Source organism: Canis lupus, chromosome 6 (assembly GCF_048164855.1).
Source record: "Canis lupus baileyi chromosome 6, mCanLup2.hap1, whole genome shotgun sequence".
In the NCBI taxonomy this organism is placed as follows: domain Eukaryota; kingdom Metazoa; phylum Chordata; class Mammalia; order Carnivora; family Canidae; genus Canis; species Canis lupus.
In genome coordinates, this window is record NC_132843.1 from 78,170,397 (window position 1) to 78,195,570 (window position 25,174).

General features: G+C 39.2%; 1 long non-coding RNA gene and 1 pseudogene across 9 annotated transcripts in view; one reads left to right on the forward strand and one right to left on the reverse strand.

Moving 5' to 3' along the window:
- Positions 1 to 1,950: 1,950 nt before the first annotated feature.
- LOC140635963 (uncharacterized) overlaps positions 1,951 to 25,174 on the reverse strand; it is a 176,078-nt gene continuing 152,854 nt past the window's right edge. For 2 of the 9 annotated variants that reach the window (XR_012033335.1, XR_012033339.1), the window contains exon 7: positions 15,151 to 15,499. This is a non-coding gene — a long non-coding RNA (uncharacterized lncRNA). Of the gene's footprint in view, positions 5,584 to 7,833; positions 12,837 to 14,055; positions 14,201 to 14,731; positions 14,835 to 15,150; positions 15,500 to 25,174 lie in introns of those variants that run through there. The other 7 variants (XR_012033331.1, XR_012033338.1, XR_012033336.1 and 4 more) reach the window with 7 other exon arrangements.
- Positions 20,006 to 20,476, forward strand: LOC140634804 (large ribosomal subunit protein uL23 pseudogene; annotated as a pseudogene).

Here is a 25,174-nt window from a genome sequence, read left to right on the forward strand (position 1 = left end):
CACTGGACCCCTTGGGATGAGGGGCACAGTAACCACCCCCTCAACTGTCGCCAGCGTCCCCCGAGTACATGTGATTTCACCCTCTCCATTAGCTAGGCCTCAACGCAAAGAAGTTGAAAATCAACAGGAACCCAGCAGAAGCGTATCTGAGCGTCTGGCGGTTTCCTGAAGATTTTCAGTAAATTCTTACATTAGTTCCCTATGCCCTTTTACTCTCACTTCTTGAAGTACCCTGTACTGAACATTTCTGACCTTTTAAGGATTCTATATCACATTGGGTCTGACTGTTCCACATAGGGTTTGGCATTTTCAGGTCTGTCAAGTCAGTTATCACTCAACCATCTGCTTTCTAGCATTGACATGTTCGACTTTGTCCCACCTTCTCCATCCTGGTTATAGTTATATACATGTATTTGTTAAATCTCTATACTGTATTTTCACTGCAGTTTCAAAAGAAATAAAATTAGATGCACCTATTCAGTCTGTCACCTTTCCACAGAATGGGTTTGTGTCTCTTAATCTCTAAAATGAACATCAGGGGATCCCTGGGGGGGCTCAGCAGTTTAGCACCTGCCTTTGGTCCAGGGCCTAATCCTGGAGACCCGGGATCGAGTCCCACGTCGGGCTCCCTGCATGGAGCCTGCTTTTCCCTCTGCCTGTGTCTCTGCCTCTGTGTCTCTCATGAATAAATAAATAAAATCTTAAAAAAATAAAATGAACATCAGAATATCTACTTCATAGGGTTGGATTAACTATTAAAAGAGATTAATATATTTACAGCAACTAGCATCTTTCCTTGTGGCTACTAAAATAGGAGGATTAAAATGCAGATGAAACCACACCATACACACATACACATACACACACACACACACATCCTCATCTCCCCCTCCTCCCGCCCTGGGAAGATCATGTAAATTCAATCAAGGGTAGAATTCAGATGTGGATTATTCAGATATGGCGCTTTTTCCGAGTGTGGGGCATTCTTAGTCCATAATGAGAAAATATAATTGACTACAGGAACCCTGAGGATATTGAGATAAGAAGCATCAAACTTTCTCTTGAAAGATACTATTAAAACAAGACGCACATTTATAATCAGTTGTATATCTGGGGAGATATTGGGATTTGAATAGGACAATATTAGTAAGTATTAATAGAATGTAGTAATATTGCCTGACTTGTGAAATCTAGCAGTAAGAGAAGATCACAGTTCCCTGTTAATTAGGGCCACCTACAGTGTTGGAAACCTTTTTGGATGATCAAAGAAGAGGCACACTTAACCCAGGAGATGTTGACAAGCTCTTCAGCTTGTTAGCATAATATAACTTTCGACTAAGTGCTTGATGTACAAGCTCTTTTATGCTGTGCCATAGTTTTGGTTTAACGGTTTTTGAAGCGATTATTCCTTACATCCACAATGAAACTTAAATGGGAACGTGACGGTGCTAGTGCCTATTCAAGTATATCGTTCAATATTGAATGTCTTTTTGTAATATTTCTTCTTACTACAAGAATTATAAAATACTTTAAGATATTAAGAATATTTTCCTTTTTGAATCTGCAAATGAACCCATAAAGGCCTAAGAGCAATGGGCTCAGATTACATAGGAGATCATCTATTTCCCCCCTGCCTACTTCACAACTGAAATACCGGTCCCTAAAGTTACACTTCAGGGAATTGAGAAAAATGCATTTTTGGTAAGGGGTCTCAGATCAATGACTTCCTGAACCGGAGAGGAATTTTTTTTTTAAGCCTCTAGTCTCTATAAATAGTCTGTGTAGTGTAGTAGATCATTTCCTTTGAATCGGATAAATATTGCATTCAACTTCATGCTTGTTATCTGAGAGCTTTGGGCTAGGTTACTTGGTCCTTCAGTGTAAAAACAAGGGTCATAATACCAATTTTTTAAAAGATTTTATTTATTTATTCACAAGAAACAGAGAGAGAGAGAGAGAGAGGCAGAGACACAGGCAAAGAGAGAAGCAGGCTCCATGCAGGGAGCCAACGTGGGACTCGATCCCAGGACCCCAGGATCACACCCTGAGCTGAAGGCAGATGCTCGATCACGAAGCCACCCAGGTGACCTGTACCAACTTTTGAGGTTGTGTGGAAACAGGTAAAAGAAAAGGTCGATAAACCACCTTGTACAATTGGGCCCTTACTAATTTGCAGCTCTCACTAATAAACAAGCACTCGGCCTGCATTCTTTTTTCCCTTAAACCAAAAAAAAACAATTCCTTGTCATGACAGGTGTTAACACATCGGTAGAAAAAGAAATATTTCATATATTCGAAACAAATTTATGTGTAGTTTCATTAAAGTGATTTTGCTTCCTTCAACCTACTGACTACTGAAATGTATCTGTCGATTAAATCCATTCTGTTAACAAATGTGCATTGAGGCCATGCATGCCAAACTCACTATGAACAACTGGGGATATTCTGTGCCCGGGAACCTGGGACAATCCTGACTCAGCAGGTCAAGGGGCTTTCTGGCCATTCTCCTTGTGGCAATGTGTCCTTCCTCTGTGAGCATATGGAATTGGTGACTGTCACTTTCCACACCCGAGAGGGAATTTATAGCAAGGGAAGGAAGCAAACGTCTATTTTCACTTTATATTTGCACTATGTTGTAAGAATTTTCGACTGCTTGTTGCTTTCTAATATCTCCATCAGAGAAAAGAGAATAGGAGAAATGAAAAAAAAAAAGTAAACAGCGTAAAAGCGGTAGATGATAGAACTGCCCATCATCCTGGATAGAAAAGAGGTGACAAGTCATCTCGAGCGGAGAAGCACAGGTCAGGTGGTGTCCACGAGGCTTCTTTCCTGCCCCAGAGGCTCCAGTCCAACCTCCGAGGCCCCCACCTCTACAGTTCAGGGACCAGAGGTTAAGGTGTGTGGGGGAGGCTGCCAGGAAATGAGGCTGGAGGAGCAGGCTGGGGCCAGGCTAGGGAGATTAGCCTTCATCCTCCAGGCACCAGGAAGCCAACAGAGGTCTTTAAACAGAGAAGCCATGTGATCAGATTAGCCTTTCAGGATGATAACTCTTTATTGTGGAAAATGGACTGTGGGGGGAGAGACGTGTTAAGGGAACCAATTAGGAGACTGTTCTCTTATTGGACTTTCTTATACAATAACTATACGTTATTCTATAAAATATCTCCAAGGACCTCATGGCTGTAATTTTTGGTATTCATTTAATATTCAACACAGTTAAACTCCCTAAGCATTTTCCTTTACTCCTCATTAGTATACGTTTAAACGCTGTCCTAACAGAAAATAAAAATGCAATCTAACATGGACTTTAAGATATTCACAGGAATCACAAGTCTTTCAAAAGAATTAAACGGATAAAATATGCTTGTTCACTCTGCATATGTATATGAGTCTTAATTTTGAATTTAAAGCAGTTTCATTTGCAAATATTTGTTTGCTTTGTGTTGCATGCTTCTAATTTATTTCCAACATAAGCTAATATCGTAGGTTTAGAAATTAACTAGATAGATATTACACTGTACAGCATGAAACTGTACTACACTAGCCTCCTCCATTTATAACACTCTAAAATAAGTTTAAAGATATGTGCGTATATATGGACACATCTTCAAGGTTTCCACTGAGCCTCAACAGCATAATATAAAATTACTCATAGAATTTGCTCAAGTTGCACTCTGGAAATTCACTCTTTTTAGAAGTTGTAAAGTATTCATAAAAGCTGAAAAAATGTGCAAAAATTTGCATTGATGGATGTTTTCTTATCCTCCATCAGGAAATGATGTACTTGAAACTCATTATAGATCTTCATAGAAACTCGACTGAACGTGCCTTGGGCTTTGTGCTCATCAGCACATACCGAGTTGCCTGCATAATTCATATCTCTTGTGTCACATTTAATGTATAACATGTATTTTCTGTTAATTATAAAAATAAAAACACATCATATATTCTAAGAGCATAATTACAAAAATGCTGCAAAAAGTTATGTTTGAAGTCTATTCTCAAATTTCTCTTTTAAACATATAAAGTGGAAGAGTTCTTTTTCTCTTGCTTTTTTTAAAGTCAGTTTAACAATGCTTCCTTTTTCCCTTCCACCTGACTCTACAGAATGATATAGAGGCTCCATAACATAGGAAACAGGAAATAATAGAGACAGAGGAGTTACCAACTCTATCATCTCGAAACATTTAGACAAATAAATAAAATGAACTCAGGACTTTCCAGGACAGAACCGAGATTGTTCTCGGGATATGAAGACCAAAGCAATTCAATGATTGGTGATTAATTATTTTTTTCTCTTTCAAAGACATGATTTTTTTATATGTTTGTAGTTCATGGAAAAACAAAATTCCATAAAGGGCCTGATCGTATTAGCCTCCAGCAGTCAAAAATCTCTTAGATAACATCTCTCTTTATAAAAGGAAATATATCATGTAATTAAAATTTTAACTGCTTAATAATTATAATTTGGCTTGAGAGGACTGTTTAAAGTATCATGTAAGGTTCATAAATCTTCAACTGCATGTGAGGTTTTAACCCCTATTGCAGTATAAGCTTTCACACCTACATCATATGCAAGTTCTAGCTGTATGAGGCAGCCACCACTCTTCAGTAACTAATTAAACTGGCATGGTATTAAAAATTAATTAACTACACAATTAATATTGCATACTTGTCATAGGTAGTTATTGTGCATCTTTTCCCTTGACTCACAGGAGAGAAACTTTTTGGCATTAAACTTTGGTTAATTGATTCAGTGCTGAAGAAATGGGCTGGATTGTTAGGCTGGCTGTCATCAATTATGAACTCTTCCATGTAGAAGCTAGAGGCCAACTTTGAGTTCCCTAAAGTAACTCTGTTTTGCCACCAAAACCTTATGCAAGAAAATGGTGTGATTTGTTTATTAATATATATATGATTTTGTAAATGCATTCACTCATCGATTCATTAATTTACCTACCAGTGCCATCAGAAACTAACATGTTTCTAAAAATGACATAAACATTTATATTTGCAGGAATGGCAAATAGGTTTGCTATGACCAATCATTTCCCCTATCTTGTCACTAGTTGCCTAACCATATGCACAGAGGTTCAGAAAGTATTAATAATAATAGCTATTATGAATATAATAAGATTCCATAAAAAAAGGGATTCCATAAAAAAGATTCCATAAGATTCCATAAAAAAAAAAAGATCTGTGTGCCAAATATTTGCAAACCTTGAATAAGTATCATAGACAGTGTTCCAGAAGTTTATACAAAGTTACAGTGGAGGTACCAAAAAGAGAATAATCCACTCACTGTTCTTATGGGGTCATTTAAAAAGTATCTCATGGTGAGTGGAGATGACCCAGAAAAATTCAAATAGAGATGACCAGTGACCAACGTAATATCTGAAATGAGAACTGAAGACAGAGTGCTGGCCTTCAGATAAAAATTTATGGGTCACCAGCTGGATTTTTTTAAATACAGAAACGTTTTTTAAGTGGACTATGCTGGAAAGACATCGCAGGCAAGCTTGAGCAAAAGCACATCCTTCTCAACTTTATAGTTCATCACAATAGAAGCACTGGATGTATTTCCTGGGTGGTGAGAGACGAATAATAAAACATTAGAAACTCGATTGCCTAAAAGAAAACATTTGATTAGGATTTTATTCTTTATTAATTTGTATTTCTCAGAGATGAAATGTGCTACCAAACCTGCATATTTGCATATTCGTATTATACATTTGCATAATTTATACTCCTAGTTGTTAAATAGGTATGACACTCTATTACTTAGTAAACTATCTGAAGTAAATATTTTCTTTATTCAACTGTAACTGCTTTTTTGTGATCTTTGTAAATTTAATATGCATTTGAGGTAATAACTCCAATATATCACTTATGTTAGATAATGAAAAATCTTGACTGACATTTTAATCAACATTTTCAAATATACTTACATAGTTACGGTTTCCTAACTAATGGAATTCTTGCATAGATGCGGGACAGGTACACATAATTTTAGGTTTTGAGTAAATGTGTCGAGGCGTAGTTAAAGAAAAAGTTTAGGCTTTTTTATTGGACAAAGTTGGTTTCTAAGCCTGGGCAAATTGCTTAAAGTTCCATAATGTCTGCTTCTTGTCAACTGATAAAATAGGATCCAGTAAGGATGAGATGAGATAAAGCACATGCAACTTGAAAATGCCAATAAATCATGACTGTACTCTTATTGGAACGCATTACTATGGAACGGCATGTATGTTCTACAAAGAAGCCAAGAATGTGCTGAAATCATGCAATTCCATTCCCAAATTTCAATGTAGCATGCATTAGGACATACAGCAACATGAAGTTCCCGCTCTTAAGGAATTTCAATTGAGTGACATAATAGATAAAAGATGTCAAAGCCATTTTGCATCAGAAAGCAACCACCTTTCACTATTATTTATATTCCCCAAATGAATGAGAACATATAATGTTTGTCCTTCTCCGACTGACTTACTTCACTCAGCATAATAGGGAGAAGAAATGTGTGGGAAATATCAGAAAGGGAGACAGAACGTAAAGACTGCTAACTCTGGGAAACGAACTAGGGGTGGTAGAAGGGGAGGAGGGCAGGGGGTGGGAGTGAATGGGTGACGGGCACTGGGGGTTATTCTGTATGTTAGTAAATTGAACACCAATAAAAAATAAATAAAAAAATAATAAAATAAAATAAAATAAAATAAAATAAAATAAAATAAAATAAAATAAAATAAAATAAAATAAAATAAAAAGAAAGAAAGCAACCACCATTTGCTTCCACCGTGGATGGAACTGGAGGGTATTATGCTGAGTGAAATAAGTCAATCAGAGAAGGACAAACATTATATGGTCTCATTCATTTGGGGAATATAAAAAATAGTGAAAGGGAATAAAGGGGAAAGGAGAAAAAATGAGTGGGAAATATCAGGGAGGGAGACAGGACATGAGAAACTCCTAACTCTGGGAAACGAACTAGGGGTGATGGAAGGGGAGGTGGGGGTGACTGGGTGACGGGCACTGAGGGGGGCACTTGATGGGATGAGCACTGGGTGTTATTCTATATGTTGGCAAATTGAACACCAATAAAAAATAAATTTATAAAAAAATAATAAATAAAAAATTTAAAAAATAAATAAAAAGGCTCACTTTTGAAATTTCATGAAAAAAAAAAAAAAAAAGAAAGCAACCAGTGTACACGATATTATCCAACCAACATCTAGTCTATCTGCAGTTTACAGATGATGGCTTTTGTAAGGTAGGTACTAACAGAATCTAAGTTTTTAAGATTTCTTTGTAAAGAGCAACTCTTTCAAAACAATTTCAAAATTATGAAATTCATTATTTGATTGGGTTAGTGAATTTTAAAGAACTCACAAGGTTTGTTTAAAAAACAATTAATTACCTCTTTGACTCAAACAGCTTTATATTTGTAAGTTATTTTCAACCCCCCCACCCCTCCCTGTCAAGACTATCAATTCCTTTAGTCAGGAGACTCACTCTCATTAGTCAAATGAGAGATGGATTGCAGTTAGGAAGATTCCAGTTTGTCCTCGGAATAGAACCACCCCCCTCTTTCCCCTTTTCCCCTTTTCCTCCTCCTTCTTACAAAGATTTATTTTCCTATTTGTTTCCTCTTTTCTATCGATCAATCACTAAAGGTCTGTTATTTCACATTCATTAAGATCGTGCTGGGCACAGAACACTGTGTAAGACATGGAAGGACTTAGCTCAGTAGTTTCTGACTGAATTGGGGCTTGATTTTGCTTTTGTTCTGCTGCAGTGGGATCAAGAGATTTAGCTCACTCGCCACTTTTCTCTTACCTTTTCTTTTAGTCTTTTGGTTCATTTTCACAAATACTTTGAGTATTCTCTGTAGCAAGAATCGGGCAAATGGTAAGAGACAATAATTATAATGCAATGGGGTAAGAAAATTATTTCCAACACAGGATGAGGGGGCATATCATCTGGGGATGGGTTGAGGTGAAGACTTTGTGGAGGACGTGGTACTTAGTCAAAGTTTTACAAATGAGTTAAATCACCCAGAAGTGAGTATTGGGGGGGGGGGGGAGTTATGTGTGTGTACGTGTGTAAGAGACAGAGACAGACAGACAGGCAGAGACAGAGAAGCTGGGATTGGGAGCAGAGTGGGCATTTCACAAAGAAATGCACGAGCAAAGATACACACAAGGGTACCAAACTGCAGGTTACTTTTGCCATTTGCTGCAACTAAAACTGGGGAAGTGAGCAGCTACGAGTCAGATTGTGGAAAGCCTTGTATGAAACATTGACGTGGGTGAGTCATATGTCATAGATACTTATACGGAGAGAGAAAAACGCCCAACCTCACCTCTAGAAGTTCAATGACAATTACAGGCAAAGATTCAGGGAAAGATGCATCATATGTATTTTTTCTCTATTATATTTATTCCCTAGGTTTTTGTGTCTAATCTCACAGCTTTAAGTACCATCTGTATGCTCCCCGACTGCCAAATATTTATCTCTAGCCTCAACCACTGCCCTGAATTCCAAATTCTCATCCAGTTGCCCACTTTTATTCCCAAATTCCCAATTCAAGGTCTGTTGGAGACGTCAAGCTGCCGCTCAGTACAAACATCCCACCTCCTCCCAAGCTGTTCCTCCTGCATTGCTCTCTCCATCTCATCACATGAGCAACTTCTAGTTGCTCGGTCTGAAACGTTGCCTCTGGTGGCATTATCCACTCTGCAAGGATATTCTGCTAGCTTCTTCTGGGATGAGTCATCGGAAACCAACCACGTCAGGGGCGCTTCAGTGGCTCAGTGGGTTTCTCATGAGTCCTGGGATTGAGCCTTGTGTCGGGCGCTGCACTCAGTGGTGAATCTGCTTGAGATTCTCTCCTTCTGCCTCTCCCCACTCTGCTCTCTCTCCCATTCTCTTAAATAAGGAAGGAAGGAAGGAAGGAAGGAAGGAAGGAAGGAAGGAAGGAAGGAAGGAAGGAAGGAAGGAAGGAAGGAAGGAAAGAAGGACTTCCCACCTCCCAGAGCTGCCAACCTACTGCAATTGTCATCTCCCACCCAGATAACTCCAGTAGGCTCCCAACTGAGCTCTTGGCTTCCAGGCTTGCCCTTCTAAAGAAGAGTCTTCACACAGCAGAGTGAAGCTTTCAAAACAGAAGTCAGATCACAGGACTCCCTCCAGTGGCTCCCCATCCCACTTAGAGAAAAGACCCGAGCATCTACCATGACCTCCAGGCATTCTTGGATTGGCTCCTGCAACCTCTCTGACCTTATCTCCTCCTCTCTTCCCCACTGCTTACTTCACTTCAACCCCACTGACCTCCCTCCTGTTTCTTAGACGTACCAAGCACACTTCTGCCTCAGGATGTGTGCACTTGCTATTCCCTCTGCCTACAAGGTTCTTCCCATCGTGCTCTCTTCCTCACTTCTAATTCCTTTTCAAATCCCATCTTATCATGGCGTTCTTTCTTGGCCATTCTACATAGGAGAGCCAATAGCTCCCTACACATACACACAAACACACACACACACACACACACACAACCTGACTATTCCCCGACAACCTATTCTACTTTACTCCATAGCCCTTACCAGCATTTGCCCGTATGTGTAAACATCTGTATCTATCCATATCTGTGTCTGTATCTATCATTTATACTTGTCTACTGCCCTTTTCTCTCCACTAGAATAAAAATACCATGTGACTGGGCTTTGGGGCTGTTTTCTTTGTTGCTGAATCCCCAGCTCCTACAATACAACAGCCGATAAATGTTTATTAAATGGATGAATTTGTGGTTTCCTGCCTTGTTAATTTTCCCCATTCTCACTGGTGTGAGGTGGGATCTCATTGTTGTTTTGATTTGTATTTCCCTGATGGCCAGTGATGCAGAGCATTTTCTCATGTGCGTGTTGGCCATGTCTATGTCTTCCTCTGTGAGATTCCTGTTCATGTCTTTTGCCCATTTCATGATTGGATTGTTTGTTTCTTTGCTGTTGAGTTTAATAAGTTCTTTATAGATCTTGGAAACTAGCCCTTTATCTGATACGTCATTTGCAAATATCTTCTCCCATTCTGTAGGTTGTTGGAGAGGATGCGGAGAAAAGGGAACCCTCCTGCACTGTTGGTGGGAATGTGAAATGGTACAGCCACTCGGAAAACTGTGTGGAGGTTCCTCAAAGAGTTAAAAATAGACCTGCCCTACGACCCAGCAATTGCACTGTTGGGGATTTACCCCAAAGATGCAGATGCAATGAAACGCCGGGACACCTGCACCCCAATGTTTATAGCAGCGATGTCCACAATAGCCAAACTGTGGAAGGAGCCTCGGTGTCCATTGAAAGATGAATGGATAAAGAAGCTGTGGTCTGTGTATACAATGGAATATTCCTCAGCCATTAGAAATGACAAATACCCACCATTTGCTTCAATGTGGATGGACCCGGAGGGTATTATGCTGAGTGAAATGAGTCAATCAGAGAAGGACAAACATTGTATGTTCTCATTCATTTGGGGAATATAAATAATAGTGAAAGGGAGTAGAATGGAAGGGAGAAGAAATGGGTAGGAAATATCAGAAAGGGAGACAGAACATAAAGACTCTTAACTCTGGGAAACAAACTAGGGGTGGTGGAAGGGGAGGAGGGCGGGCAGTGGGGGTGAATGGGTGACAGGCACTGAGGGGGGCACTTGACGGGATGAGCACTGGGTGTTATTCTGTATGCTGGCAAATTGAACACCAATAAAAAATAAATTTACTATTAAAAAAATATAAATAAATAAATAAATAAATACATACATACATACATACATACATACATACATACATACAATGGATGAATTTAAGGCTCCATCCCTCCTGGGGTGGGGTACTCTAGGTTCCTTCTGGCTCTCTCCTCCCAGTGTCCCACCCCTTCCATCCCCAAAACCAAGTCTCATTCAGTATTTATTCTACTTTGTATCCCAAGTACCCAGCACGCTCTCTAGTATATCTGGCCACTCAGATGAGACAAAGGAGGGGCTTCACTGATCCCTGCACACTTCTAAAATACAATAATCACTACTTCCACCAGAAATAACTCCTTTATCTTCTAAGCCCACTCCAGGTTCACAGCTCTCTCTCATTTACCATTCTAGTGCTGAGGATACACTGACCCAAGTCACCTCATGCAAGAAGATGAATCATAGGCCACCTGCCCCATGCCGCAGCCCAAAGTCCACCTTATCTTCCCGGTCACAAAGGGTACCAGTCTCCAAAGGGGACCAGAGACAGATGTACTGTGAGGTTAATGAAGCTTACATAACAGGGCTCCTTAATGTCAAAGACAACATCTAACGTCCCGTGCTTAATTTTCTATTTATAATATTTGAATTTTTCCTCTTAAAGAAAGCTGCACTAAATCTTTAATCTTTTTTTAAGATTTTACTTATTCATGAGAGACACAGAGAGAGGCAGTAACATAGGCAGAGGGAGAAGGGAGAAGCAGGTTCCCTGTGGGGAGCCCGATGTGGGACTCATCCCAGGACCCCGGGATCACGCCCTGAGCCGAAGGCAGACACTCAACCACTGTGTCACCCAGGTGTCCCTAAATCTTTAAACATCAAACACCACAAAACCTGGACAAGGTGGGAATTTTCCTAAAGCAAAACGGAACAAGAAAATGTAACTCGTCACTCTTTGAATATGCATGTATTGGGACCTTCTTGCCTCCCACCTCTTTAGCCACCCTTGTACGCATCAACTTCCTACTTCAATTCCACCTTGTTTGAAAATGCCCAACCTTGACATTTTTGAATCCTAGGCTGACATTGTCTCTTTTCTCTTCACTATACATAATTTCCATTCTTATTTTTTTCAGACCTGTTTAGCAAACATTTCTTAAAGTTTTGCTTCATAAAATTTGATGATAATTGTTATTGTATTTTCAGGATTCCCTGTGATGGACTTTTCTCATTCACTGAGTCATTGCAAGTTTCTTTCTATTGTTTTCTTTTCCTCCTCTTACATTTCTTTTTCTAATGTGTAGGCTTGACAGTCAACTTCTCTCCGTGGAACCTGTGATTTATTGAAGAGGCTACCATTTGTCAGCTTTATCGTTCTTTCTCTGGACTGCTATTCACTGTTATGTTTCCTTTCAAGACCTGACACAGCACTTGGCATTAGAGGCACAGGATGAATAAATGAAATGTAAATCTAAGGAAAATTACCTTTGAATGGCATATGGTGCTTGCTCCCGTCAGGAGTTCAAAGCTGCCTGTTCATTCATAAATTCACGATCCCCAAATCGTACTATTCATAGTCGCACCCATGACGGAAAGTTGTTATAAATTTAACATTTATAGAGTGAAGGCTAGAACCTGGATTGCCCCATGGACTTCAACTAGGGTCAAGCAACTCAGAGAATTCTCAATTTCTTAAAAAGATTTTTTGAAAGAAGAACTACAGATCTCCAGAGTAAAAGGCACTTAAATTTACAAAGTTAGACATTCAATCAGTCAAAGGGCTTCACAGAAATGGATCAAATGCCCTGACATCTAAAATGTGGGATTTCTGGTTGTCCCAGCATTTTATATCCCTATAAACTGTCTTTTAGAACATGATCTGTATTTTAACCAACTGATTTTTGTGGGATTTCAAGAGGGAAAGACAAGTTAGTTCCACAACTTACAAATCAATACAAAGAACTTCACATAGAGCTAACCTCACATTAGAACTGAAAGATCTTATGTTTAATAGGTGCACAACACATTTCCCTGAGTTTTGAGTGTTGCATCCCCTATGTTCCATCTTCTTGTCAGTTTTCCAGGGTCTCCAGTTTGCTCAGAAACAGCTGAAATAACACACACAAAAGAATGAGAGAGTTACTTCTCTCTGAACCTTCTCTCCAACTGAGGATGGGGCTAATGTGAAGGGGTGAGATCTTCGCTAGAACACCTTAGATTTTGTTCTTCCATTTCTAACTTGAAAATTGTATCACTTAGAGTCTTGTGGGGATGATCAGTGTGAGGCAGACTGTGCCTGCAGAAACAGTTTGTTTCATTTTTCTCTTTAATTATGTACTGTAATTGCTGAATATTAATCTCATCCTTTTTTAAATGATATATGGACAGAAAATCGAATATAGAACTTAGTATTAAGAGGAATATTCCCTTTTTAAATTTTTTCTACTACTCTTTGTGGGTAAAATCAAGGGGAATTTCTCAATTTGGTTCTAATACTACCTGAATTCCTAACTCTTACTAATACTCCTTTTTAATAAAAAGAATAAACCTCAGGCTCGAAGCCCTGAGCATGTCACATTAAACTAGTTAAACTTCAATGGCATGTGTTACTCTATTGACTGTAATATCTTCTACTTAAGGAAAACAATATTGGTTTTCCATTTACGGGAGTGATTTAAAGTTTCCTTTTCATTAAAATCCATGCAAACTTTAAAAGTCAGTTTAAAATAATATTAAAAAAGTAATAGATATAGGGCGAAAATACCGAATATTGCATGGGAATGACTAAATTTTAGGAAACAAAAGAATGAGAAAATGGCATTATTTTATCGAGTCCTTTATTAAAATATTCTTTACCTGGAATGGGGAGGATTTTTGGCTCCTCAAATTTTCCTGACAACTTGCACTTTTTTGTTTTCATGTTAGCATACCTTTTTTTTTTTCATGTTAGTTAGTCTTTTTTGAGGGAGAGCAGAAGCATTACCTATCAAATAACTATCAAATGGAAGGTGCTTTGGTTGTGGTTGATAAGGAGGCAGAGGGCAGCCCAGGTGGCTCAGCGGTTTAGCACTGCCTTCAGCCCAGGGCATGACCCTGGAGACCCGGGATCAAGTCCCATGTCGGGCTCCCTGCATGGAGCCTGCTTCTCCCGCTGCCTGTGGTGTGTGTCTCTCTCTCTCATAAATAAATAAATAAATAAATAAATAAATAAGAATCTTTTAAAAATATCTTTCAGAAAAAATAAAGGATAAGGAGGCAGAGTATACTGGGCAGCCATGGTTTTAGGGAGCAGAGGTAATGGAAGAGCCAAAAGGGTGAGAAACTCACATCTTGTTCTCCAGGACCTGGTGCTGAGCCACCTAAGAGTGAAGAGATGATAGGCAGTTTGGGAATAGGTATCCCAAAGTAGACGCCTAGAGATCAGTATGCCCTTAGTAGCAGGAAGACTTGAAAATAAAAAGATGCCCCTTTCCTTAGCGGAGAGAAAAGAATAGCGGCATCAAGACAACTTCTGATTCACTGCGTTGCTCTCAACTATTCATCTCTTAACTCTCACTCCTCTTTGACCCCCCTATACTCTAAATAATTCCCTCCCTGACAGCCTTCCTTGCCTACATGGACCAGGAAATCCCAGTTGTTAAACCTCCCCTCTAAATTCCAGGATGCCCTCCTAAAACACATAGGTGATTGGTAATCATCCCCCTTTGTTGCCTATGTGCTCGCTCATCTCTTTTCTCACCAGCATCCCATACACAGTATCCACCTTACAGAGCGCCCCCAACCCCTGCCCTGCAAAATCATCACAGAGTTCATCTGGTAGAGGGGGCAAGGTGGGGGGATGTCAATACAAATTCAGCCAGGCTATGACTCTGACAATAAAATGCAGATTGATGGTCTTTTAGACAAAGTGAAGCTGGTTGGTTTGCCACAGGTCTAAAGTTTAGAGATGGAGAACAGAGTTTAGACAGCAGGGAGAGAATTTTAACTGAGTTGGAAGACTCACTGAGACATCAAAACATCAGTTAGTCTTTTTCTTATCAGGAATTGTTTTTAGAGTAAAATCCAACCATCTGGGGGTTGTTTCAATGAGCTTTGCACTCCGACACCTAAAAAAAAATAAATCGGTTACTAATTAGAAGTGTTAGTTGAACACTCTTTAAAAATTCCTTCCAAAATTAATGAGGATGTATAGTGCACAAAGATGCACAGAGGGAGACAAGCAGCACCAGGAGACATCTGAACATCGTACATACGTGCAGCTGGTAAACAAGTTCACGACATGCATAAAAATGTCGATGGAGGTTATAACTTGTGAGAGCACCTCAGAGGGGCTCTACACTTCTGAGCAAAATCTTTAAAACTTGCCACAGACTTTCAGGTCTATTGTGATATTAAAGCAACTCACTATGCCTGCATAAACAGTTCATTTCATTTTCTCTTTAATTATACATTGTGATTGCTGAATATTAATCTCACCCTTTTAATGTCTATTTTTGTCTGGCACTCAGAGTTTTCATAAATTCTTCAAATTTGAAGCAGAGTCATCCAATAACATGCCACTAGTCCAACTACCTCTGGGTTGTTCACAGTCCATATGAATAGGAGGCACAATGGCAACAAGGGGACCTTGAACTCATGAAGTGTTTTATGAGTGATTCCCATTTCCAGAAAAAGTATAAATTTGTTTTCCAGATCCACTCTCTCTCTACATGTCCGTGATGAAAGAGGCAGGCGTTCTTTTATCTTACCGAGAGCTTCATTTTAGGGAAATCTAGAAAACAGAAGACAATTTGTAACAATGAATTTATGCTTCCCATATTAAATCACATTATAAAGTAAATTCCTGCACTAATCAGAAACCATGTAAAATGAATGTGGCTATGAAGATCACGACACTACTGCATGCTAATTCACTCCCAACCACAGGGCATCTAAACATGCCACGAAGCAATTTTTTTCTGTGCATTTATTAACTGCTAATAATTTACTTTTTCACTGATAATATATGAACATTTCATTCTGGTGAGTTCAGCTATCGTGTAGGTCCTGAGGTTTACCCTCCTCTTCTCCTCCACTGCCACATATAGAAGTGTCCATGGACCCAGTACCAAGCAGTAATGCAAGAAAGGCTTCTGGGTGGGTGCAAGAAAATTCTCTAACAGAGCACACGATCAAGAGGAAGGGGTATAGAGTATAGCAGAGTCAGACAGCTAAGAGTAACAGAAGGAATGGCTGAAAGCTTTTTTGAGTCTAAACTGTATGTCAGAGAAGAGGAAAGCTCATCTACGCCTTAGAATATGCAGACCACTTTCCAAATGCTTGGTTAAGTTCTTTGCAGTCTTTAAGGATTTGCAGACATAGTACTTTCATTACTAATAAATGGTTTGTATAATTAAAATAGTTTTTTAAAAGCCTTTTGAATTTCAAAGCACAGAGAATTATCCTCTGCATGATCCCAAATCAGAGCATTCAGAGAATAAGGCTGCATGTCAGGGCATAGATCATGTGCTTTATGATTGACTTAATCCATCTTCATATTTCCCTCTTCTACTTACTCCCAAACTGTATTGATCTTCTCTTTCCCAAAGCAAGTTACCCAGGTCCAGATCAGGCCTGTGTCTGCCAGTAACAGTTTCTCTAGGAGACAGTTCTATTTAAAATGTTTCATAGTCTTCCAGTTATTTGTTCATTGTTAGGGATGGTGGGAGAGACTACAATAGACAGGCAGCCTCAGCTGGCTTCTGGAAGTAAGGCTAGATCTGGTATTATTAAAAAGGATAGATGGTATATTCTATGCCCTATGGAAAATAGTTTGATAATACATCTTGACCCAGAACTTATTAAAAAATCCATTACCTTTTTAATTCAAGTTCATAATGCCCTTTAGAATTTCAATTTAGGCATTTCTTACCAAAATAATAGGTAGCTTTATTTCTGAACATGGGAAATGGAGTCTCTCATATTGACAACTCTCTAACACGAGGGTTATTCACTTACTATTGACAAATCCATGTTCTTACTCTCCACAAAAAAAAAGGGGTGGGGCTCATCTTTTCCTTAGGAGTAGACCTTAGATCAACTTTGCCATTTCCTTGTGTTAATCTTACAGCGGTGCACGAGTTCTATTTATTGCGCTGTTAATCTTTGCCTAACAGGACCTGGCTCAACCCCAAAGACTGCTCGTAAATCTACACCCCAAGGACAGTTTACTTTCAAAACAACTGTACACAAATATTGAGGAAGGATAGTGTTATGCATGTACCCTGGACGGGTATCATTTCATCTGCATTATCAAAGATGGTGAGTAGCTGTGGGAGACCCAGTGGCTGCCTCTCGCTGTGCATCAGAAGCAGTGACCAGGAACCAGACACCTGCTCCCCTCTTCAGGACACACTTACAAGACAAACACGTGCTCCATTAAAAATAACACCGCTCTGCTCTGACATGTTTTCTTCCTCTGCGCCTGGTTTTAAAACGCGCCTGTATTTGTGATGTTGGGCATGTTAAGCTATCATGTTACGGCTCTACAGTAAGCTCCCTGGAAGGCCTACTGGTAGGCTGGCACCTGGGTGCAACCACTCAGTGCTGCTCTGGCCTCTTAAGTGCAGGCCTTCCTCACCCATTATATTCCTGAGTCTTTCAGGTTCCTTCTTTGGTAACGGACTCCCCTTGCTCATAGCTGTGGCTAAAAGCAATTGAAGGCAATGCCAAGCCTTCCCTCTGTCCCGTACTATCTACCATCTGGGGGCCAGCTACTGAAGGCCTTCCAGAGTGGGTCGCCAGCCTTCTTTTAAAATTTTATGCTAGCAGAAAATTGTTTGTCTGACTGCTGGGCGTTTTCATAATTGTTCTAACTGACCCAAGGAACTAGTAGTTTATCTGGTCAAGAGACGCGGAATGACTACACAGGCTTTTGCTTCTTATTTCACGCTACTGTGGGCCACAAATTCAACAAATGTATGTAGTCAGCCAACACATGATTAGGATTTTTGGCACAGCCTGAAACTCTTCAAGAGGCTTCGATCCTTCACAAGCTTATTGCTATTAAAAAGAAAGCATCAAAACAGCAGGTACAGGTCTTAGGAGATTCTAGAAAACATGTAAATTATTTAAATGAGTGTAGCAAAAAATAAAAATAAAAAATAAATGAGTGTAGCAGTCTGGGGGGGAGGGAATTGGGAAAATTATATTTTATAAATACAATATTAAACTCTTTTTCATTTCTGGGGTTTTTAAGAATGGTCAGTTGTCTTTCTTTGTGGTTTAGCACCAGTCTTTCCCAGGGGGGTAACAGTAAAGAATATTTCCCCACAATTTCCATTTAGCATGAGTGCCCTAGGGGCAAGATCAATGTCTTTTTGGGAGGGAGGGAGTGCTTCAGACAGTTAGCACTTAGGGATACATTAGCTCATCTCAAAGGTTCATCATTAAAATGGTCAGAAAAAAAAGATAAAGTACCCCTTTGCCTTAATTTTTTTCTTCATCAGTGTTCTCATAATGTTGCACTATTACTACTGCTATTTATTAAAGAATGTGGTTTTCAACAAGTTTTTAGCCTTTTCCATTCTTTTTCCTTACAAATGTCCTTTTATTGTTGTTGAAGTGCAATCACTTACTTCCCTTCTAAGAAAAAGGAATTTAAGAAAATTTTTTTTTTTTAAATTTTTTTTTAATTTTTATTTATTTATGATAGTCACACAGAGAGAAAGAGAGAGAGGCAGAGACACAGGCAGAGGGAGAAGCAGGCTCCATGCACTGGGAGCCCGATGTGGGATTCGATCCCGGGTCTCCAGGATCACGCCCTGGGCCAAAGGCAGGCGCCAAACCGCTGCGCCACCCAGGGATCCCGGAATTTAAGAAAATTAATGGAGTTATGTTTTTCCACTGTTTTTTAAATATTTTATTTAAATTCAATTTGCCAACATATAGTATAACACCCAGTGCTCATCTCATCATGTGTTGTTTTGCCACCATTAACTCAGAGAATAAGATAGTGAGAAATTTCCCAATAACTCTCTAGAGAAAGTCAAAAATAGGTAAGGTGCGCTGAGAGTAAATCTAGCTAAATTTAAAGGAGGCTTAAAGAATGGAAAACAGCATGGGGAGGAGGAAAACAGCAAGGACAGGGCAACCAGAGGTGGAAAGATGGCACGGCATGCTAGAGAGACTGGGAGAGGTTCTCAGGTATCAGAAAACATTTTTTATTAAACAAATATGCAAGACTAGCCAAACAGTTTAGAGGATAAAGAACATTCAGCTTCAAATTTCTGCGGCCCTGGAATTTAATATGTGTGCTATCAGATTTAGGAAACTAATAAAAAGGCAATTGACCAGCATTAAGTACAATGCTATAAATTGCTTTAAAACTGAATCCTTAGTTCAGCTAAAATAGTCTAGCATCAACATGAACAATTTAATTGGCAACATGGTAAATGCTGTGAAAGTCAGAAATACTCGTGCATATTGACAAGGAATACTTGGAAAGGAGAATGTAATTCGAAGACATTTCTTTAGGGTATCTTCACAAAGCATTCAGCAATACCAGATCTCACAAACCCAATCAAAACATTTCAGTCTAGGACATCCCTAGGTGGCTGAGCGGTTTGGCACCTGCCTTCGGCCCAGGGCATGATCCTGGGGTCCCGGGATCGAGTCCCACATCAGGCTCCCTGCATGAAGCCTGCTTCACCCTCTGCCTGCATCTCTACCTCTTTCTCTCTGTGTGTCTCTCTCTCATGAATGAATAAATAAAATCTAAAAAAAAAAAAAAAAAAAAAAAAATTTCAGTCTAACCAATGATTTGAGTCATGGTACTGACGGCACTGTTGTAGGGTCTCCTGCAGCCATGTCTCAGAATCAGGGGCCCCAACGTCTGTGCACATGAGGATTGAGGACAATGGTATAGATGAGTCACGTGCCAGGTGGCTGAGAGGACAGTAGCCACAGCTAACTCTTGTATAACATTACTGTGAACTAGGGGCTCTTCTCAGCACTTCATATACCTATAAGCTCACCCAGCTGACCTAACGGCTCCATAAGATATATTTTTTTATTATCCTTATTTTCCCAAAAAGGACATGAACCTCCTATAGATTAGGTGGCTTACCATGTTCACACAACTAGTGAGCACCAGAGCTGGGATGCAAACCCAGGTAGGCTGGCTTCTGGGTGTGTGGTCTTTCCCGCTAGACCATATTGCTTTTGACATTTGTCATAATCCTTTCCTATAGCAATATATCTCTGGAAGCTAAAGAGTGAAGAAGACCCTTTCACGAAGATGGCGCCAAAGGCAAAGAAGGAAGCCCCTGCCCCTTCCGAAGCCGAAGCCAAAGCAAAGGCTTTGAAAGCTAAGAAAGCGGTGTTGACAGGTGTGCACCGTCACAAAAAAATGAAGATCTACACGTCACCTACATTCCGACGACCCAAGACCCTGCATCTCCAAAGGCAGCCCAAACATCCTTGAAAGAGCACCCCCAGGAGAAACAAGCTTGATCACTATGCCATCATCAAGTTCCCCCTAACTACTGAGTCAGCCAAGAAGAAAATAGAAGACAACAACACACTTGTGTTCATTGTGGATGTCAAGGCCAATAAGCACCAGATCAAACAGGCTGTGAAGAAGCTCTATGATACTGATGTGGCCAAGGTCAACACCTTGATCGGGCCTGATGGAGACAAGAAAGCATATGTTCGACTGGCTCCTGACTATGATCCTTTGGATGATGCCAACAAAATTGGAATCATCTAAACTGAGTCCAGCTGGTGATAAATCTAAATATAAATTTTTTCACCATAAAAAAAAAAAGAGTGAGGAAGATAGGGGCACCTGGGTGGCTTGGTCAGTTGAGCGTCTGTCTTGGCTCGGGTCATGATCCTAGGGTCCTGGGATGGAGCCCCAACATAGGGCTCCCTGCTCAGTGGGGAGTTTGCTTCCCCTCTCGCTCTGCCCCTACTCTTTTTCTCTCTCTCTCTCTCAAACACATAAATAAAATCTTTATTTAAAAAAAAGAGTAAGGAAGATAATTTTTCATTGTCCTACTGACTTGCCCTCAATGCTACTCTTTATTGAAATTAATAATTAAATGGTTTACTTCACTGACAAATACTCACTAGAACGCATTAATGAGAAGTCTTATTACTAGCACTTTTTTCTCCAAAATAAATGTTAAATGCTGTGTGAAATGTATGTAAGGTAAGTTAATCCATAGAGCAAATGTATATAATGAGCTAAAGCAAATAAAGTGACATTTTATCCATTTGTTTGGGTCAATTACAGTTCTGTATAATTTACCAAAATTATGGGAGAAATGGAAGATGGAATAGAAAAGCAATTTCGCCTTTATACTGATAAAACATTATGTTTTCCTCTTTCTTCTAATCAAATCTGAGGTTATGTATCAAGCCCTTACCCTACTTTATAATCCATGTATTTATTGTTCCTCAAAACCATTCTAATGTACAGCTAACAAGTAACTTTTATCGCAGAGGCTGAATGTTGAGACCCAAGTTTCCAAGAAGGAAAGGACCATCTGGAATAAATAACGTTGCCACCATATTATCGTCATGGAAATAGCAATAAAAACCAATATTAGAAACATCAATAAATGTAAGTTTTCATTACTATTTGTCAAGGATTATGTAGGTATCATTTCAGGTAACCCTCATAACCATATTACCTAAAGATACTATTATCCTTCCCATATTTTACATGAAGGATTTTATTCAAAATCACACAGATAATAAATGGCAGAGGTGGATTTAGAGCTGGGAAATTTTCCTGGAGAGTACAGGCACTGAGTACCAAACTCTATTGGGTAGTGAATGGTGTGGGCTTTGACAGTGACTGACCTGTGTTGGGATTTGGCTGTAGCATTTATTAACTGGTAACCTCAGATAAATCTGAGTCTTCACTTTCTAATCTACAAAATGAGGACAGTAATAGCTACATTGCAGTGTTGTTGTGAGGATTAAATTAAATGATGTAAGTAAAGCCTATGGACACCTAGAACGTCCTCAGTAAATAAAAATATACCATTTATTGAATGTTTATTATATTCAGACTTTATGCTAAGTATTTTACAAACATTATTCACTTACTCTTCCACTAACTCTAAAAGGTAGCTTTTATTATTTCTACGTTATAGAAAATGGATTTATAGAAGCTATTCAATCAGCCCAGTGACACAGCAAGTGAGGGGCAGTGGAAATATAAGTCCTGATCCACACTGGTTATGTGGCACGGGGTCACTCTACCAGGTAATATAAAGTTCATTCTTTCACAGGACTGCTGGCACCGATGCTGGGAACCACCACTGCAGATGTAAATTTACCTGAGTTGACTCCTTCCTGTTTGTATAGAGATTTCAGTATAAATATCAATATCTCCACCCTACCTACTGCTGGAGACAATCCTCCTTAGGTCCCTCATGCTTCTGCACATCTTACAAAAGAAGCATTGCTTCCTTTCTTCTGGATGATCTTTCCAAGAATGTTTGCATAACAAGTAACTTATGAAATCAGAGACAGTGCTTCCCTTCAGGGGAAAAGGAAGATTTGCTTACAGGCAGAAAGAACGAAATAGTGTCTCCCCCAATGAAGCCAAGAACAGGCATGCTTACTGCCCATTAGAAGAGATGCGGATTCCCCAAATTTAAGGTCCCTCTCCTGTAAGATAACTCATTGTACGTGGGGGTAGTTCCTGGCCCTCTTCACATTGCCCTGGGGGCACAGAGGTGTCTGGGAACCAGCACAAGAAAAACAGTGGTTATCTGGTACTTCTATTGATATGAATAATAAACTTTCTTTTGACTCTAACCCAGGAGTCATGAAATTGTAGCGGCTAACTTGTTGGCTTGCAAGTATGGTAACATCTCCAACCCTCTGCAGTTCTTGAGAACCTTCTCGTCATCCCATCACACCCTAGAAATATGAGCTCAGTAAAAACAGGCTCTGGTCTATCTTGTTCACTGCGACATCCACAGTCATCTGAAACAGAGCCTATTCCTAGTAGACGCTATGTCTGTGGACTCCTGTACAATTAAATCAATTTCACATTAGAATGTTTTTGACTATTTTTATATTATTTCTAAAATAAAAATCTAATGACTATCTTTGATCATCTGTGCCAAAAATCATGTAAGAATGTGGAATTTTTACCATATGACTCATTATTTAAGAACTTAGGCGCAATGTGACTATACTTAACACTATTGACTTGAACACTTAAAATTGGTTGAGAGAATAAATTTTATGTTATGTCATTTTTACCATAGTTAAACATTTAATTTTTATTAAATAAAGAACTTAAACACCCCCAAGAAGTAATCTCTTTTTTTTTCTTTGAAGAAATCTCTTTACTATTGCATAGATCTTTGCCCAGAGATGTAGCCACATCACCTGGTACTGTTATCACCCACACCCTCCCTGTGACCCCTGAGCCTTTTATAATAAGGACTCAGGAAGCACTGGCTTCACTAGAAAACACCCTAGATCCTCCTTAGGGCTGAAACATTCTTCCCTATTTTTCCACTGGTCACCTTGCTCAGGTCTTGCTAGCTCTCATCCTGTTGTCTGTGGGAAATATGAAATACAGGACTTATGGAAAATATGTAATATGACATATGGAAACTCACTGTCAAGAGAAGAGTTCACTAAGCAGCAAATATATGCTTCACTCTAAGCAGGGTGCAAAATGAATCAAAGCTCACCAATACACCACAGACTTTGGGACATACTGCACAGCTTTGTTAACTGGATAGTAACTGGTAGGCATGAGCCTACCTGGGAAAGGATGTAGGCAAAAAGACACGCGGAAGGGAAAGATAATGAAAAAGAGAGAGCTCAAAAGAAGAATCTGGGATAGCAGAAAAGTCAAAGAATTTCATCTCCCTTTCTCAGAGGTATGAGTTTACTCACTCTGCTGTAAATACTAAAATTGATAGGCATTTAAAAAAATAAAAATTCCAAAGTGGGCCGTTTTCCCACTGAGCCCATATCTCCTTGGCCTCATTGCCTAGCTTCTCCAGCCATCTCCAATGATGTTTCCTGTGTTATTCTGGTAGGGCTGCCATTAAATACCACAGGCCTGGAGCCTTAAACACTAGAGGTTAATTTTATCACAATTCTGGAGGCTGGAAGTCAAAGATCAAGGTGTCAGCAGATTTGGTTTCTTCCGAAAGCTCTCTTCTCAGCATGCAGATAGATGGCTGCCTTCTCACTGTGTCTTAAGGTGGTCACCCTCTATGACTATATTGTCTGTGCCTAATCTCTTATTAGGACACCAGCCATATTGAATGAAGACCTCATTTTTTCCTCAGTTAACTCTTTAAAGGCCCTATCTCCAAACAGTCACATTCTGAGGTACTGGAGGGTATTTGTACTTGAACATATGAATCTGGAGGGATACAGTTCAGCCCATACATTCCCAATCAGAGTGACTAAGGAGTCCAGGTCCAGGCCTGGGTTATAGGCAGGCCTGTAGCACCTGTCAGAGTCTTCCTTCCATACAGATCTACTGCAGGTGAATTTTTTTCCCTTCTCTTTTCTGTTTCCCTATTTTTGAACTGTAACACATGCACCTAGATTGTTCTCTAGAACTTACTCCTTTAACAATTTCCCCTCCAGATCTAGCATGGGCAGACTGTCTCTCTTGTACTGAATACAATAAATGCAGATAGGTCCCATCATCTGCAAACACCACTACTTTTTCAGTCATCCTAAATATAAGCTGAGATAAGCCCAAGTTACTGCATATTTTGTTTATGGCTCTCTTCTAAAATGACTTGGATACTGAATGGTTCATGAGACAATCTAGATCTTAAATGGTTCATGTAAGAAATATTGCAAAATTAAATTTCTATCTAAATTAATAAATCATTCTGATAGGATAATTTAAATTTAGATTTATTAACAATTAAGCTAACTTACTGAGACATTTTATGGAATTGAAGATAACACAAGCCCAGCTATAGCAATGATATTATTTGCTATTAGCATTAGAATAGAATTTAGGGAAGCTGATTCCTTTATAAAAAAAAATAGTTTGCAGTCACAAGTATCAATTAATAAAGACTTGTGATCAAGTTGATGAATTTACCAGTTCACACATATATTTTTTACTAAGTCTGCCTTCATCTGGGAAGCTCAGATAAATAAAGGAAATTATTGATTTTTTTTCTCTTCACATAACATAAAATGTAGACTGGTTATTTGAAGGGAAGAACAGACGATACTCTGTATGTTCTATTATGTAAATTAATTATGTAAACTGTCTAAAGGAATTATACTGATGTATTTAATAATACTGCATCTTGGGATACTAAGTACTTAATGGAGGGGAAGAGAGAGTGAAAAGTGTGAAATATATACATAATGCCTTAGTTCCATTTGAGTAATCATGCAAAACAGAGAAAAATAAGTGCTATTAATTTTCTTAGTGTAATAGACA